This window comes from Ictalurus punctatus, chromosome 28 (assembly GCF_001660625.3).
Source record: "Ictalurus punctatus breed USDA103 chromosome 28, Coco_2.0, whole genome shotgun sequence".
Lineage (NCBI taxonomy): Eukaryota > Metazoa > Chordata > Actinopteri > Siluriformes > Ictaluridae > Ictalurus > Ictalurus punctatus.
The window spans coordinates 15,021,876-15,038,457 of NC_030443.2; the positions used below are offsets into that span (position 1 = coordinate 15,021,876).

Consider the following 16,582-nt stretch of genomic DNA (forward strand, 5'->3'; position numbering starts at 1 on the left):
TTCTCATTTCTATGCAAATTAGTTAAGATGTATTCAAACAACACATACAAATGACTGTTAAAACAATAGAGGTGAATAAACAATCACTTTACTTGAAACCATCTCTTCTGGCAGAGAATGCAATTGAATCTGTTGCCAATAAAGTAGACATCACTACATATCAAGGATCTTCATTCTACACCAATATAAAGATCTCTCAGAAACACACGTGTAAGCTTGGGGTTTGTATACAGGTCACACACAACTCTCATCACAACCTACTGCCTGGACATAACGCAGCATGCTACAACAATGGCATTGCAGGTTTTTTGTTGTTCATATTATTCTTATGGTGTAAGTTTATGTTATAGTTATAGTATGCCTGTTCAGTGATTTCCATGCATTACATTTTCATACAGACAGGTTAAATCTATAAGCTTAAAGGTCTCTCTTGGTTTGTGAATCTAGGCAAACCTTAAAAATTCTATGTAGAACCCTACAACAAAGTCAGAGAGATTTAGAACCTTTGGGGAAACTTTTTTTTAAAGAGGGTGTAAAAATACATTCATGCATTTGAAATACTTGCTGAATGCAGCTGGATATATAAATTTAACATTGATTGCATTACACAGAAAACGGATCACTTAACCATCACAGAAAGACAAAATAAGCAAATTAGGAAAAGGAAGTTACTAATTGCTGCATGTATTTGAGGCAGTTGGATCATGTTACTTTGAGTGGAATGTTAGATGACACAATGGCATCCTTGGTAGTGGCATTCAAATGGAAATGTAATTTTGCAGTGAATGAGCAATCTATTCACTCAAGGACTGGGCAGGCCATCCTTTATGTTCCTGTTTTCTGTTTCTTTATTGTTGATAAAAAAGGTTTCTTTAGACGTGTTTTGTCCTGTCATATTTGGTCACTATTAGGACTGAACTCTAATAGGACTGAAGTGTAGGCCAGATTGAACTGTCTTACGTACTTAGACTTCCCATACTATAGGGCACATCAGGCGATGAGGTCTCTCCGCCATTGCCTGGCCTCCGCCAGTGCTTCAACTTCGTCCCAGGATAAGCAGGCGAGCTTGAGATCGCTGATGAAGGTTTGCTGCCAGCTGGTGTGGGGTCGGCACCAGCCACGCCTGGCCCCCAGCGGGCACCTGTGCATTTTCAGCATTGCATTGCCCACAACGAGGCTCTATGGTTTCTGTCGAACGCCTTTTTGAAATCGATAAAGTTGATAGAGATTGCATGGCAATATTCGATGCATCGTTCGATGACATTTCGTAGTATGAAGATCTATTCGCAGCAGGAGTTGCCACTACGGTAACCCGCCTGCTCTTTTCGCAGCCGTCGGTCGATAGTGCGGTGCAAACGATGCAAGAGAACAGCACAGAAAGCCTTCTCTGAAAACGAAAGGAGTGTGATGCCTCGCCAAATTGTTCAGTCTGTGACAATGCCTTTCTTGGGGAGCCGGAAGATGACGCCTTTTCTCCAATCCTCAGGGACTTCCCTCCAGTGCCAGCAGATGGTGACTAGGCAAGTCAGCTGCATGCCCAAGGGCTGACCACTGCTTTGAGGAGCTCTGGATTGATCTCATCTAGTCCAGCCACATTATTGTTCTGGAGCTCTTTGATGACCATCTTCATCTCTTCGACCGAAATTTCACCCATGCTGACCCATCGTACATGGCGGGTGGGTCAGGTTGGTTGAGGACATCTTGAAAATGTTCCATCCACCTTTCGCCCTGTACAGCTGTGGTCAGCAGGAGCTTACTGACGATTCACTAGAGCATTCTGGAGTCCCTTTCATAGAAGCTGCGTCCCTTTCGTAGGAGCCAGTCTTTCTTCTCAACAACATGATCGACCGAGTCAGCGGTTGAGATCAATGTATAGTGTGGTTGCAGGTACAGCCTGGTCCCTCCACTGTTTCGCTCTTCGTCTTTCATCGATCAGTTGCCACGTCCTGTCTTAAATCCATCCTTTGTTAATTTTTCTCCATCGGCTCCCAATCTTCTCTTCTGCGCAGCTCCGGATGATGGTCTTCATCTCCGTCCAACTGTCTTCAACGTGGATACATCGGCAAGGATCTCGAACCGATTTCGTAGGTTAAGCGCAAACCCGTCAGTGGTATCTCGGTCTTTAAGCTTCTCTATGGCATACGAACACTTGACCACGACTTGTCTTTGGTGTGTGAGTTTCAGCTTAAGATTCGGCAGGACTAGATGGTGATCAGAGCCAGTGTCCACTGCCCTGTATACTTGCGCATCCCAGAGATATATCTGCCATCGTCTACTGATGCAGATGTGATTGATCTCATTAAAGGTGATGCCGTCTGGCGCATGCCACATCTTCATGTTGAAAGAAGGTCTTACTGATACAAAGGTCGCTATGGTCGCAGAACGAGATCAGCCGCTCACCGTTATCACTCAGATGTTCAGATGATGCAAAAGGACCAAGGGTAGGCTCAAGTCCATTTCGAAAACCATCCAGCTGCGCGTTGAAATCACCAAGGATGATCTTCAGGTCATGATGAGGTATTTCGTCAAGGGTATCATATTGTTGGCTGTAAAACTCATGCTTCTCAGTGTCGTCGGCACTGTCAGTCGGTGTGTAGACTTGTACGATTTTAATTCATACATGGTTGGTCCAGAGGCACACGATTACCCTGTCGCACAGGTATCCATCCGATGAGGGATTCAGAAGCTCGTTAAAAATTTGACTGCAGTACATCTTATTTAAAAATTAATTAATTAATTAAGTAATCACCTTCAACTGTAGTACATCTTATTTTTAATCAGAAAATAATAATAATCATGAATGAGCTTTGGATTAGAAAAATGGCTATAAATGCAGTTTCCCAATTCACTTTGTTTACATGCATTACTAATTAATTATCATTATACCACAACGCTGTTGAATTCTCAAATCTGATTGCTCAGAAGGTGTTGATTAATTTTCTATAACAGCAGCTCTGACCATAATTGCGAGTCAAGTGTTATAGTAAACATATTTTTAAAAAAACAAAAGAAAAACAACACTGTATTTAACAAATAAAAATATGATTTTTTTCTGCAAGGAGATCCTTAGTTAGCCTTTTTGGAAGAAGTGTCAGCACTTCATAACAGTCAGGGGTGAAACAGTTTCAGTAAATAAAAAAATAAAAAAATAGGCCTTGCAGTTTTCCAGTAACATGTCAACATGCTAATGAATTGCTGAGGTATAAGCAGAATAAAATAGTGCTGTTTTAGGAAAATAATCAACAATAGTGAACTTCTGGGAACATTTGGCTGCATCACACCACCCTGATGATTATTTTCCTATAACAACATGGCAAGCAATTTATTCCTTACATAACAAACTATAAGACCATATAACCATAATAATGAAGTATCTCATAAAACACATTGACCCCAAGACAAAAAGCACCTAAACGAGGTCAGAGAGACAGACAGGCTGCCCAACACGGACTGCCAAAATGTCCTCTGGTTGACAAAAAATGCTTACGACGCACTGCCACTTCACCCTCTTCTTCTCTCTCTCCTTCCTCACCTCCTTCCTTTCTTGTGCCTGCTCTCGTCAGCTAATTATCCAGAATTAGAATCTTCTTTCACACCAGAAGTGTCAGTGTGCCTTAGCCTGATTTGTCCGCTTCTATGACTGGGTGCTAAACTTGTGACATCTGACAAGCTTGAGGCAGACCGATATTAATTGCAAGTGAAAAGCTGACAGGTCTGATAAAGCAGAAAACCCCCTCATCATCAGTGCAGGGGGACAGAGAGGACCGTTCAAGGCTTGGAGCAAGTGTCTGGCATGAGAGGGTTCAGGGTTTTTTTTTTTTTTTTTTTTTGCAATGATGGAGGTTGTAGTGTTTTCAAAGGCACCAAGGTTTGTTCTTGCGATCACTAGGGAAAAAGCAGAAAGAAGATGTTGTGCATGGTGAAAGCAGGTATTTAGTGGTGTTTAGTGAAAACAAATCCATCCTTCAGGGGTACATCAGCTCCTGTCTCACCCAGCTTCAGTCACTGCCTCAGATTGTGGTCAGGGTTGGGAGGATGAGGGGAGGGGTGGCCTGATTCCACTGCTGTCTGCTTAATGCACAGCTCAGTTTAATGTTTACTTTCCAGGCCACATTATACAGCTTGGAACATGCACAAGGACAAATACATTGTGACTAGGGTTCATCACAATTGGTGAGAGGGCGGGTGTCAAGAAGGAGAATTTTACCTGTTGAGTATAATTAATTACATTAATGCACAACGAACTAGTGCATGCTAGTGTATTAGTATTTAAACTTGGGCACTTTTGACAGTTATTGTAGCCATTGTGCTAAGTAATCACTTAATTATGTCCAATTCGAAGCCAGTGTCAATGTCTTAACAAACAAAGCCTTTTTTTTAAATATTGGAGACTTGTCCTCCAGCAATGAGCGATTTGAAATGCACCAATTCTCTTTCAGCATTTCTCTTTCACACTACAGTAAATCTCTCTCTACAAACTTCAGATGATTCACTCAAACCATCAGTAATCTGTATCCTAAATGGGACTGTGTGAAGGCAAAAATTCAACAGGCCCACCTCCTAAATCATTAATGCATCCTCCAAGGAGGACTGAAAACTCCCAATGCCTTTTGAGCATGGACATCAAATAAATGAAAGGCAAGTCCAATGGCGAGGACTCATCTATTCTACTTTTCAACAAGACTTAGGTGGAAAAAAGAACCCCCTTTCCGGCCTCCTGCCACTTGTCTATGGAGAAAGCAAATTAAAAAAAAAAAAAAAAAAAAAAAATTTCCTGGAGTGGTTGTTTTATCAACAAGCAGGGCCATGGCCTTCATCCTTCTTTTGATTGGTCCAAGAAAGAGAGGAGAACAGGAAAACAAAACAACAAGGGGGAAATGGTAAGAAAGGAGAGCTACAGAAAGAGGCTGAAGAGACAGCTGTTGGGGAGGTTAGTTGGAGATTTCCAGCCATTAACTTCAGACTAAGCCGGCTCCCCCACTTGAAGAGAACAAGAGCCAGAGGAGGCCAGGCCCCAGACATGAAAAGAAGCAGGGGCAGGCTTGATCTAGTATGCCAAATGTTCAGAAGTGGGGCCACAATCATACTAAAATAGAGTAGTGGCAGAGAGAGGTCTTGGAGAAGCTCATGGGGCGGTGGTGTAGAGTGAAGGGCCAGTGGGGTGGGAGGAGTGGGGGTCTCTCTCTTTCAAAGGCAGGATAAACAAGGAAATGAGTCAGTAATCATTTCCAGAAATTGCCTTCCTTCTTCCTTCTCTCTTCAGCAGACTCTCGGCCTCCATTCATTAAGGATTCTGGCCTGATTAAAGCATTTCGGCCTCGGAGGCAGGCTCCAGACAGGCCAAAGCTCCTTTGCAGGAACATGAGACAAAAGGGAACTGGGCATTAAGAGCAGGGACTGGTTGTTGGAGCATATTTGGGGAACTTATTAAGGGTATCATCCATGGTAGCACCTTTACCAAGGTACATCATTTTCTTACACAACAGGACATAAATTGTCTGAATAGTCCATTTCTGTTCAATCCAGCCTCAGTTCAGTATACTCCACTCAAATGATTCCCTGACTGCAGACTGACCCTACATTCACACTTGCAAGTGACAGTGTGGCAGGTTCATTTTCTATGTATGTGCATGACACGGAGCTGTGATTTCAACAACAGTGACAAACGACTTCTGAATTGATTTTCAGTTTTATGCAAATTAGGTATGATGTGGTAAAGCAACAGATCCAAATGATTGGCTTAAATGATTCCTTGGACCAGTCCTATGGCTAGAGGTCTAGTGTTTCTTCAATTCCCCACTTACAACTTTAGTTCCTACCTGTAATTAGTTCTCATTGACTGTTTGATGCACAAAAATGGAAGAAAAACATATACTTGGTTTTTCATCATATCCTATCACATAAGACCTCTTATTAAAGGAAAGAGGGAGCAGAGATCATTGGTGCTTCTGGTGAGTGTGCATAGATAGCACAATTAGTTTGCTTTGCTAACGTTTTTTTTTTCTCTTCAATACACTAATTAATAACTGAATGTAATGACTCATCTATAGTATCCCCCAAAAATCACTGTTTTACAAATACATTTCAGCACTATTAATATTTGAAGCAGATAGGTTTACAACAAACAAAAACTTACTTCTTCATTTAAAACTATCTGTTTTCTTTAACACCAAATTATGAAATCATCGCATACACTTCTCTATACAAAAAAAGAAAAGACAGACACAAAGAGATAATCAAATGAAATTTCAAATATCCCTAAGTCCTAATAGAAAAACAATCCAATTCATTTTGGCTTCTGGCCCTGGCTGGAGGAAATAGTTAGTGGGAAGCTGGTTGTTGTGAACTCTGGGTGTTCCTGTCCAATGACAGTGGAACAGAGACCCAGACCTCCTCACAGAGCCCGTGACCCAGATCCTCTATTTCCTTCCTATGAGGTAATGAGGTTCTGGCAGTGGGCTTGATGTCATCTCTCCTGTTTCATGCTGCTGCTTAATCTCATCTACTATTATAAGTCTTTAGTGCAGCCTTTATAAGAAGTACGCCGTCCATCTAGAATTTTACTTGTTAAGTGAAATTTGACTTATGTAAAATAAATAAATATATAAATAATTAAATAAATGTATCTAAGCAATCATTCTGCACATGTTAGTATTTATTTATTTATTTATTTATTTATTTATTTATTTATTATTTTTTATTAAAAACTTTATATAAGATCAAGCATTGTATAATTTCACATAGAAATTACTCTGACTACTCTATAGAGGTCTTAGTTTGAGCTTTACAGGCCACATTTCAACAAATACACAGTCCTGTGGGTTCATTCTGTATAACATCAAGAAAATCAGACCCACTACTCTTGAGCTTCCCGGCCAGCTCCATCAAACCCCTTCAGATGATTCAGAATGCAGCAGCATGGCTTGTTTTCAAAAAACCCAAAAAGGACCCATATCACACCCCTCTTCGTCTCCCTCAGCTGGCTTCCTGTAGCTGCCTTGATACTCACATACAAGACGTTGTCTGGAACAGCACTTCTTTACCTCAACACTCTCCTTGACGTTTATGTTCCCTCACGCAACCTGTGATCAGTTAATGACCGATGCCTGGTAGGTCCTACCAGATCCTTCAAACTGACAGTCCCTCAATGGTGGAATGAACGTCCAACCTCAACCCGGACAGTAGAATCGGTCACTATTTTCAAAAAAATTAATAAAGACCCACCTTTTCCGTGAATACTTAACTAACCCCTAACTTGTCCATTGGTCCCCTTGTACTGTCTCTTACACCTCTACTCTGTGCACTTTGCTCCTTTAGAATTTAATTAAAAAGCTTGTATGGTAGCATTACTATTACAGTATTATTCTCTGCTTGATATATCGCTTTGCTTGTATTTCCTAATTTGTAAGTAACTTTGGATAAAAGCATCTGCTAAATGATTTAACATAAAATATAAATGTAAATTTAAGACAATAACTTGTGTTGATGTTCCAGTACTCTTTATACAGTGTGTATGTATTTCTACACATACACAGAACCAATGACGTTTGCTTCATAATATTATAATGTGTTGATATACTGTATTTTCTGTGTATCACTGAATACTGGTCTTATGATCTTTCCTATGAGATATATTAGGAATAACATTCACCAAGATTGTCTTGTTCTAGGGAAGTGTTTTTTTTTTATAACAGCATGTCCTACGGTGTTATATTCCTCTTATACCACAAAAATTCAACAACGATAAAATGTTTAAAATTTATTAATAAACAATACTTCATGCTTTTAACCATTTATAGGTACATTTAATTTTGTGGATTGTCCACAAGAGAGGTTACTTCCTGTTATCACCTATGTTGTCGTTCCCTCATCAGTCTCCGTCGTTGTTAATAAGACAAAAAATTATGCTTGTCAGGTTACAAATTGGACAAACTTGAGACACCTTCCATAAACGTTAAAGAAACACCTACAAAAAACATCACCATATTAACGTTACAACAATGTGGTTCTTAATCCGTATTAATAACAATATTATTACACTATCTGATTCTCCCCTCCATCTGATTTCTGATTGGCTCCATTCCATCCTAAACCACCACCTTGTCCTTCTAATGGTAGCTCATGATGTTCTTTAAGACAAACACTCCTTATAGCCTGTCCTATCGATCTTCAACAAATCAACAAGGAGTGGCTTTCCCAAAGAAGCCACTTTTACTCTGCATATTCTGCCTACTGAACTTTTAGGCCATCCTGGGAGAAGTAAACCTGAGGTTAAATCTAGACATCACATTGTGGCACTTTAGGGTTGGCTTCTTTTTTCTTTCAAAACGAGGAAGTATTTGTGTTTTATTGGTTTCATATGACAAGACAGGCACTTTTTAAGATGTTGTAGTCGCGATGGTAAAAGAGAAGTCAGTCCTCCCTTGCATTAAGTGCTCCTGTGATCTTGCACATATTTATAGGTGCTGTGCTGTGTCACATGGCTTCCATTTCTTCACTTGTTGGTGCCCCCTGTGGCTGTTTTTACAAGCAGAGGAGTGAAAGGGTCAAGGGATTTGCTGTTCAAACCGTGCCTCTGCATGAGGCTAGGGGTGACAAGATGTTTTCACCTTCCTATCAAGGCTGATGCATTAATCATTATTTATGATTCAGATTTTTTTTTTATTTGAAAAAAAAAAAGTGGCTTTAAAAGAAGATTTAACAGAGTGTGTTTTTTTGTGTTTCACGTGTCGCCTGTTTTTTTTTTAAGGTAAATAAGGCGATGTTTTAAGATCAGTATATAGCATATACATTTGTGACATTTTAGTTCCTCAGTTCCACAGCTTCCAAAAGTTTGTCAGTCAAAAAGCTCCCATAAAGAAACGTCCCATGAACTTCACATGTGAGTAATTACATGTTTCACACGTGAAATTTAAACATGGTGTTTTTTAGACACTTTACATATAGTGTGTTCTATACGTACATGTTAGTTTTCAATGTGATTCATTTATTACTCCATCCAGGGTGTCCCCAGCCTTGTGCCCCGAGTCCCCTGGGATAGGCTCCAGGCTCCCTGCGACCCTGTGTAGAATGAAATGGTACAGAAAATGGATGGATGGATGGATGAATTCATTTGCAAATGTGGATTTCATTTCATAAGTAGTGATTTTTATAAATAAATCTTTTTATTTCACATATAATTTTTACACAATGAATCCCCCTGCCCCTCCCTTTTATAGGGGATATAATTAAATTTTCACATAATTTGTGCATGATTAATTTCCTTTCCACATATGATTTCTGACCTGAATCAATTCTTTTCACAGGGAGGACTTGCGGTTTGATTTCTCACAATGATCACATATCATTCACATAATCACAGATGAACAAAATGACCACATGCGACCCGTTTGTCATGAAAGGGTGGATATATTGCTGTGTGAGCAAATGGTCTGCACTTATATAGCACTTTTATCCAAAGCACTTTACACTGTGTTTCATTCACACACACACTCACACTCCAATGGTAGCAGAGCTGCCATTCAAGGCGCTAACTTGCCATCGGGAGCAACTTGGAGTTCAGTGTCCTGCCCAAGGACACTTCACGTGGGCCGGGAATCGAACCGCCAACCCTACGATTAGTGAACAACCCACTCTACCACCTGAGCCACAGCTGCCTATGAACAAGAGTGAAGATGCATACACTAGAAAATATAATTCCACACAGGACGTATTTAGGAAGGAAGGGGTAAATATTATTTTATTAGCTAATAAGACATCGAAATGCAACAAACTTGTTTTGACTCACTCAGTTACTGACTGTTGCAGGTGGAGGGGGAAAAGAGGCCTCTGAATCATAGCTGGTATTGTCAAAGGCCCCTTCACTATTAAAAGAAGTCTGCTCTTCCCTTTCAGAGCCTGCACCATCTCCCGCAGTCTACACGCCATGCAGCAAAGCCAAGCTTTTAGTGTGCACTAAAAAGATACTGTTAAACACCATTTTAAAAGTCCCTAAAAGCATTTTTGCTCTTGGGGGCTGGCACTTTTAACTGTGATCAGGTTTCATGTGTGAGATGACTGCACCTGGGGAGAGGAATGAAAAGCTCAAGAAGGTTTGCACACACACACACACACACACACACACACACACACACACACACACACACACACACACACACACACACACACACACACCACACTTTCCTTGTAAAAGTGGAGAAGGGAAACTAATCAGGTTTATTGGTTTCAATATGGCACAAAGTGTCTGTTTGACCTCTGGGTTTAGGATGACCTGCGCTGCATACAGCCTGACAGAAGTGAAGATAGGTCAGTGTGCTGCATGTATATCTTCAGGTAATGTTTTCTTAAAGTTTACATTTCGTATCTTAATTGTAATTTCACATAGATAAATTAAGATACAGTCTTTTGCTGTGTTTTGTATAGTTTTTGTGGGTTTTTTTTTGTCTTATTAACCTCAAGAGAGAGTAAAAGAGACTTGTGTGGGGAAGGACTGTATATAGCGAAGTCATAACAGGAACTAATTTGTCTCATGGATGCTCCACAACATTAACTGGAACTATCCATCCCACCCATCCATTTTCCTTATCGCTTATCCTACACAGGGTTTGCGGGGAGCCTGGCATCTTTCCCAGGGAACTTGGGCACAAGGCGAGGGACACCCTGGATGGGGTTCCAACCCATCACAGGACACAATTGCACACACATTCACACACTACAGACAATTTGGAAATGCCAATCAGCCTACAATGAACTTCTTTGGACTGGGGGAGGAAACCGAGGTACCTGGGGAAAACTCCTGAAGCTCTGAGAGAACATGCAAGCTCTGCACACACGGGGCAGGGGTGTGAATTGAACCCCGAAACCTCAGAGGTGTGAGGCAAACGTGCTCACCACTAAGCCACTGTGCCCCGCTAAATGTAACAATAAACTTTAAAATGTATGATGTGGTTTTTAATTAAATGAAAAAAATAATAATCATTGGCAAATTGTTGTGGTATAAGAGGAATAAAACACTTTAGGTCATGCTGATATTGGAGAATAATCAACTTCGTCTTGGGTTGCATCACAACCCCTCCCATCATTGATTACTTTCCTATAACAGTACGTCTCCAAGTTGCATGTTACAGTAGAAACTTCTTAGAATCTGTCAGATCTTTGAATTTTAGAATCTATCAGATCTTCTTTGAATTTTAGAATATGTCAGATCTTCTTTGAATCTTAGAATCTGTCAGATCATCTTTGAATCTTACAATCTATGAGATCTTCTTTGAATCTTAGAATCTGTCAGATCATCTTTGAATCTTAGAATCTGTCAGATCGTCTTTGAATCTTAGAATCTGTCAGATCTACTTTGAATCTTAAAATCTGTCAAATGTTCTTTGAATCTTACAATCTGTCAGATCTTCTTTGAATCTTAGAACCTGTCTGTAAGCTGAGATGTATGATCACATTATATTCTCATGCAAATAAACTGATGGCATATTCTTGAAATTATGAAGGCCTTAAAAGGTGCAGCTCAGACTCATATGAAATGCCAGAGAACAAAATGTGATCCTTTAAATCCCCTTTGCCCCTACCCTTTCACTTCACTGACAGCATACAGAATCAAAGGAGCGTTATAGGATCTACAATATTCACATGAAGAAAGATAGATAAAAAAAATACTGAATTGTAGAACTGCAATCCTTCGTTTTTTTTTTTTTACTTTGACTTTTTTTTAAATACTTGACCTTGTGTGAAGAAAACAGAAACACTGACTGTACTCTTCACGACAATATTCCACCGGAGATCCGACACTCCTCTAAATCCAGGGGCTTTGCAATCTCGCGGGGGATATGATACATACCACGAAGGCACAGAAGATGTGAAAGGGGTAAGAGAGCGTGGGTACGAGCACGGCTAAAAGCTAACTCCTTCAAACTTCCTATCTCAAGCCTTTTTCTCTCCAACGCCCGGTCACTGAACAACAAGATGGATGTGAAGCTTGGACTGCCATGCAAGTGTTTGATGAACATTGTGTATTTGATGCTGGATTGTAGACCTTTTTATCTGCTGAGGGATTTCAAATCAGTCGCCATTATTACTGTTTATTTTCCATCGCAAGTTAATGCTAGGACAGCATTAGTGTCATCTGTAGGCACATCCTAACAGTTTGTTATAGTAGCAGGGGCTTTTAAAGGTTAATTTATGCTCAGTCATGCCTAAATTATCTCTACATGCGTGAGGAATACGCTTGATCAAGTGTTCACCAATATCTCAGATGGTTACAAAGCATTGCCACACCTTGGACTTCCTCATTATCTATCATTTCTTCTTGAATTTGCAAACAAACCAGTGATCTGTAGCCAAAAACCAACATTAAAAACAATTCAAGTATGGATAGAGGAAGCCACCTCAGGACTGCAAGACTGCAATCTTTTACACCAGTGACTGGAATATAATCCTAGAGGATGCGGATCTAGACGAGTATCCATCAGCAGTCCTCTCCTATATAAACGTCTGTGCTGCAAGTGTGACAGCAACAAAGACAGTCAAAGTGTATCCTGACAACAAACCATGGCTAAATAATGAGGTACGTGAGCTTCTCAGGGAACGGGACTCGGCATTTAAATCTGGAGACTTGCAGATCTACAATGAAGCATGAGGCAGATTGAGGAGAAGTATCAGAGATGCTTCTATGCGCTACAAGCAGTGCATAGAAGAGTACTTTAACAGCAACAGCTTCTGGTGTACGTGAAAGGGAATAAAGACAATTACCAGATATACGGACAGTTATCCGGTTTTAGATTACAACAAAAGCCAGACACGCTAAACCAGTTTTTTTGTCCGCTTCGACTGTCAGAATAGTGAGAACAGCCGTCCTGTATATCCAGAGATGGTACCATCCATAAAGTTACATAAACACCAGGTCAGATCCACCCTGCGTGCAGCTGGACCAGATGGGGTCTGTGGACGGGTGCTGAAGGCCTGTGCAGACCAGCTAGCAGAGGTATTGTTTGTTGATGTTAGTTCAGCCTTTAATACCATCATTCCTTACAAACTTGTCCAAAAATTGATGCACCTGGACAGTTCACTGAGCGTATGGATACTGGACTTCTTAAGTAACAGACCCCAAACTGTCAGGATGGGAGGCTGCACTTCATCAACTTTGATCCTGAATACAGGAGCACCACAGGGGTGTGTCCTCAGCCCTCTCCTTTACACACTCTTCACATACGACTGCTCTCCCATTCACCCCTCCAACAGCATCATTAAATTTGCAGACAATACTACCGTAGTAAGACTGATCATGCATAACGATGAAACAGCCTACATGGAGGAGGTTCAAAATCTGGTTGAGTGGTGTACTTATAATAATCTGGACCTTAACATCACAAAAACTAAAGCCATGATAATAGACTTTAGAACATCCAGATGCACTGGGCATCTTGCTCTCAGTGTATTAGGAGAGGAGGTGGAGAGAGTAGGAAGTTTCAAGTTTCTGGGAGTTTACATCTCAACAGACCTTAAATGGTCAGTTAACATCTCTCACCAGGTGACGAGGGACCAGCAAAGACTTTACTTCCTTAGGAAGTTAAAGCAGTCCTATCTCGCACAACAGCTGCTGATTAGTTTCTACCATGCCACCATTGAGAGCCTATTGACCTACTGTTGCACTGTGTGGTGTGGCAGCTGCACTGCAGAAAGCAGCCGAGATCTACAACGTGTGGTGAAAGCAGAACAGTGAATAATTGGGACCCCACTCATATCCCTAACAGACATATACACTGGATGACTCAAAAAGAAAGCCAGTTGTATCACAAAAGACCCAACTCACCCCGGACATTGCTTGTTCTCTCCTCTCCCCTCTCGGAGACGATATAGAACAATTAAAACCAACACAAACAGGTTAAAGGACAGCTTCTATCCTAGAGGTGTAAACGATATAACACACCCCATGCTGACCCCCATGATTGAAAGAGACTGATAGCTGCTGAAAAAGAGACCGTCTTATGTGCACTAGTCACTTCAGTATTTTATTATTTTACTAGCAGGTTTCTAGGGCTATTTTTAGTGTTTTTAGGTAGTATTTATTGTTGTCTTTATTATTGTTAATTTAATGGACGTTGTTTGAGGAGCTGCTTAACTAATTTTCGTTGTTTTTTTGACAATGACAATAAAGATCAATCAAATCAATAGAGGACATCCCGAGCATAAAACAGAGCAACTGTTTATGCCGTTTTACTGCTTTTTCATGCATTCGAAAGGTAAAGCCACATTTAAACATCTCTGAATGTTAGTAAATCTTTACATTTTGTCCTTCTCCAAATCACAGCTTTGCACAGGAGGAGGTAAGTATATTGGGGTCACCACAAACGTGACTAGGCGCTCAGGGAGGAGCCCCTCACCTCTCTTTTACATCTCATAAAAGTGATTTTTATTTGCACTTTTTTGCTTTTTATAGCCCTATTTGTGTGTGAAGTACCTGAGAACAGTCTGGAAAAAATGTGTTCATTGGACATGACCTGGAGATGGTACAGGACTTGAGGGGTCAGCTGCTGAGGAGGTTCAGAGGTCAGGGTTAGATGGGGAAAGGTTGGTTATTTATTTATTTATTTTATCACTGTATTTATATACTCTCTGGATCAAAGTAATTCGTCAAGTGTCTGATAACGGGCAATTAAAATAAAAATGGAATAAAAGTAAAGAAAATACCAATTTGAGTGAGATATAATAGTTTTGTGGACCATAAATCAGAGTCATTATTTTTAAAACATTGTATATTCCATGTCAAACTGCATGTATAGCTTAAACTATGAAAACTAAATGCATCATTTGTTATCCATTCAATAGATATAAAATGATTTAAATAGTTGCCTAATACATAAACATATACTGTAAAAATAATTGTATATATCTGAGAAACGGAAATACTATCGATACATCTTCAATTAGGAGACGTTTTCTCCAGAACTGATCATATATTAAAGATTCCCTCAAGTTTTTGTTCTTGTAGATGTGTAGCAAATAGCTTGTGTCTTGTACGTTGGAGAAATGGGAATGATGCTTCCAAAACTTCAAAAGAAAAAAAAAACCTTCAATGTGTGAATGGATTTTTACTTACACCTGGCTGGATGCACAAAGCCTCTTAACAACTGTATAAACAAAGGAGTCTGTTTAATGTAAGTCAATCAGCATTCAGATCAATCCAATCAAGACTAAAAGCCATCTCTTTGCTTATTGGTTTCAGAGGTTGGTTATGATTATTTAAGCTTCTGGAAAACAGTGCCATTAGACAACCCACATCTGGCTGAGTAATATTCTGATGTCTGCTAACCTGAAGTGATGACATTGTTGAGGCAGAGTGGGGTCACTTTGTTATCAATCCGCATACATGATGTCAAGCTCTTGGGCGGATATGCTGTTCGTCACTCATTCGAGTATTTTAGGAAGGTTTGTTCAAAGCGGTGCTCCAAGGCATCATTACAGCTGCTGATAGCTGCAGCGGAAGTGGAGTTACTGTTACCAAATCGAAGTTGGTTTATTTTTCAATTGGTGTCTTGAAGTGTTTTATACATACGGCTACCTTTGTCAGAGAAAGTGGCAGGATGCTGCGTTGCCTGCTTAGATCAGGTGCTATCAAGTGCTCATCAGAAATCTGGATCAGCACTCTCTAAGGCAGGGGATGTGAACATCTGGTCCATGGTCCAGTATTACAGAAAGGTTTTGTAGCAGAGCTCAGTTCAACTTAGTTCAAGATTTACATTTTGTTTTTTATATTAAAGGACAAGAAGTCCTACTTACTATAATTACATTCAATGTTGTGCAAGTCAAGTGACATTGGACTGTGACTCATGCCATAAAAATGACAATAGAAAGAATTACATGTGTGAATGAACACATTAATATAATTTATGTTATAGATAATGAATCAACACCTTCTAACCAATCAGATTCAAGAATTCAACATGGTATAAAAAATAGATATTCAGTAATATTTCCTGAACTTATTTCCTCCACTACAATCATTCACAAATGTTTCAAATGACTGGTGCGAGATAATATTTTGTCCAGTGAGAGATTTTGTAGTTAAAAGAATAGTGTAAAAATCAGGTTTTCTATAATATTAACTATGTGTTCTCAACCACCTCTTCATATTAATACAGCAGATTTAACCTTGTCTACACGATAAGCTGCTGAAGATTCTCTCATTCTTAAGACACTTATTCTGGGATTATTCCTCTCTAAGGCCTCAATATCACACTGTTTCTTATCTCTCATCGGCCTCCTTGCTATAATCCTTCCGTAAGACATTGAAGGAGATGAGAAGGTGGGAGAACACTGATTGATTTTAATCCCTTGTTCAGCGCAGATGTTACACCAGGGTCGCCACCTGTCCGTTCTTTACTTCCTGACCTTACAGAGCATCCAGTGCATCAGGATTTCAGCATTCAATACAATCACGACTGAAGATCCACAGTGCATTCACTGCAATTTTATACAAGTCCGTATAGATTCTGTTCCACTGGGCCTCCGCTCATGATGTAATAGCCAGGACATCGATGCCTCAGGCTTGCTCTTGTAACTCTGCCCAGCTCTATGA

The 16,582-nt window shown here is 40.1% G+C and overlaps 1 pseudogene; it reads right to left on the bottom strand.

The window, feature by feature from the left end:
- Positions 1-1,767: 1,767 nt before the first annotated feature.
- Positions 1,768-2,602, bottom strand: LOC108259780 (craniofacial development protein 2-like; annotated as a pseudogene).
- Positions 2,603-16,582: the final 13,980 nt, after the last annotated feature.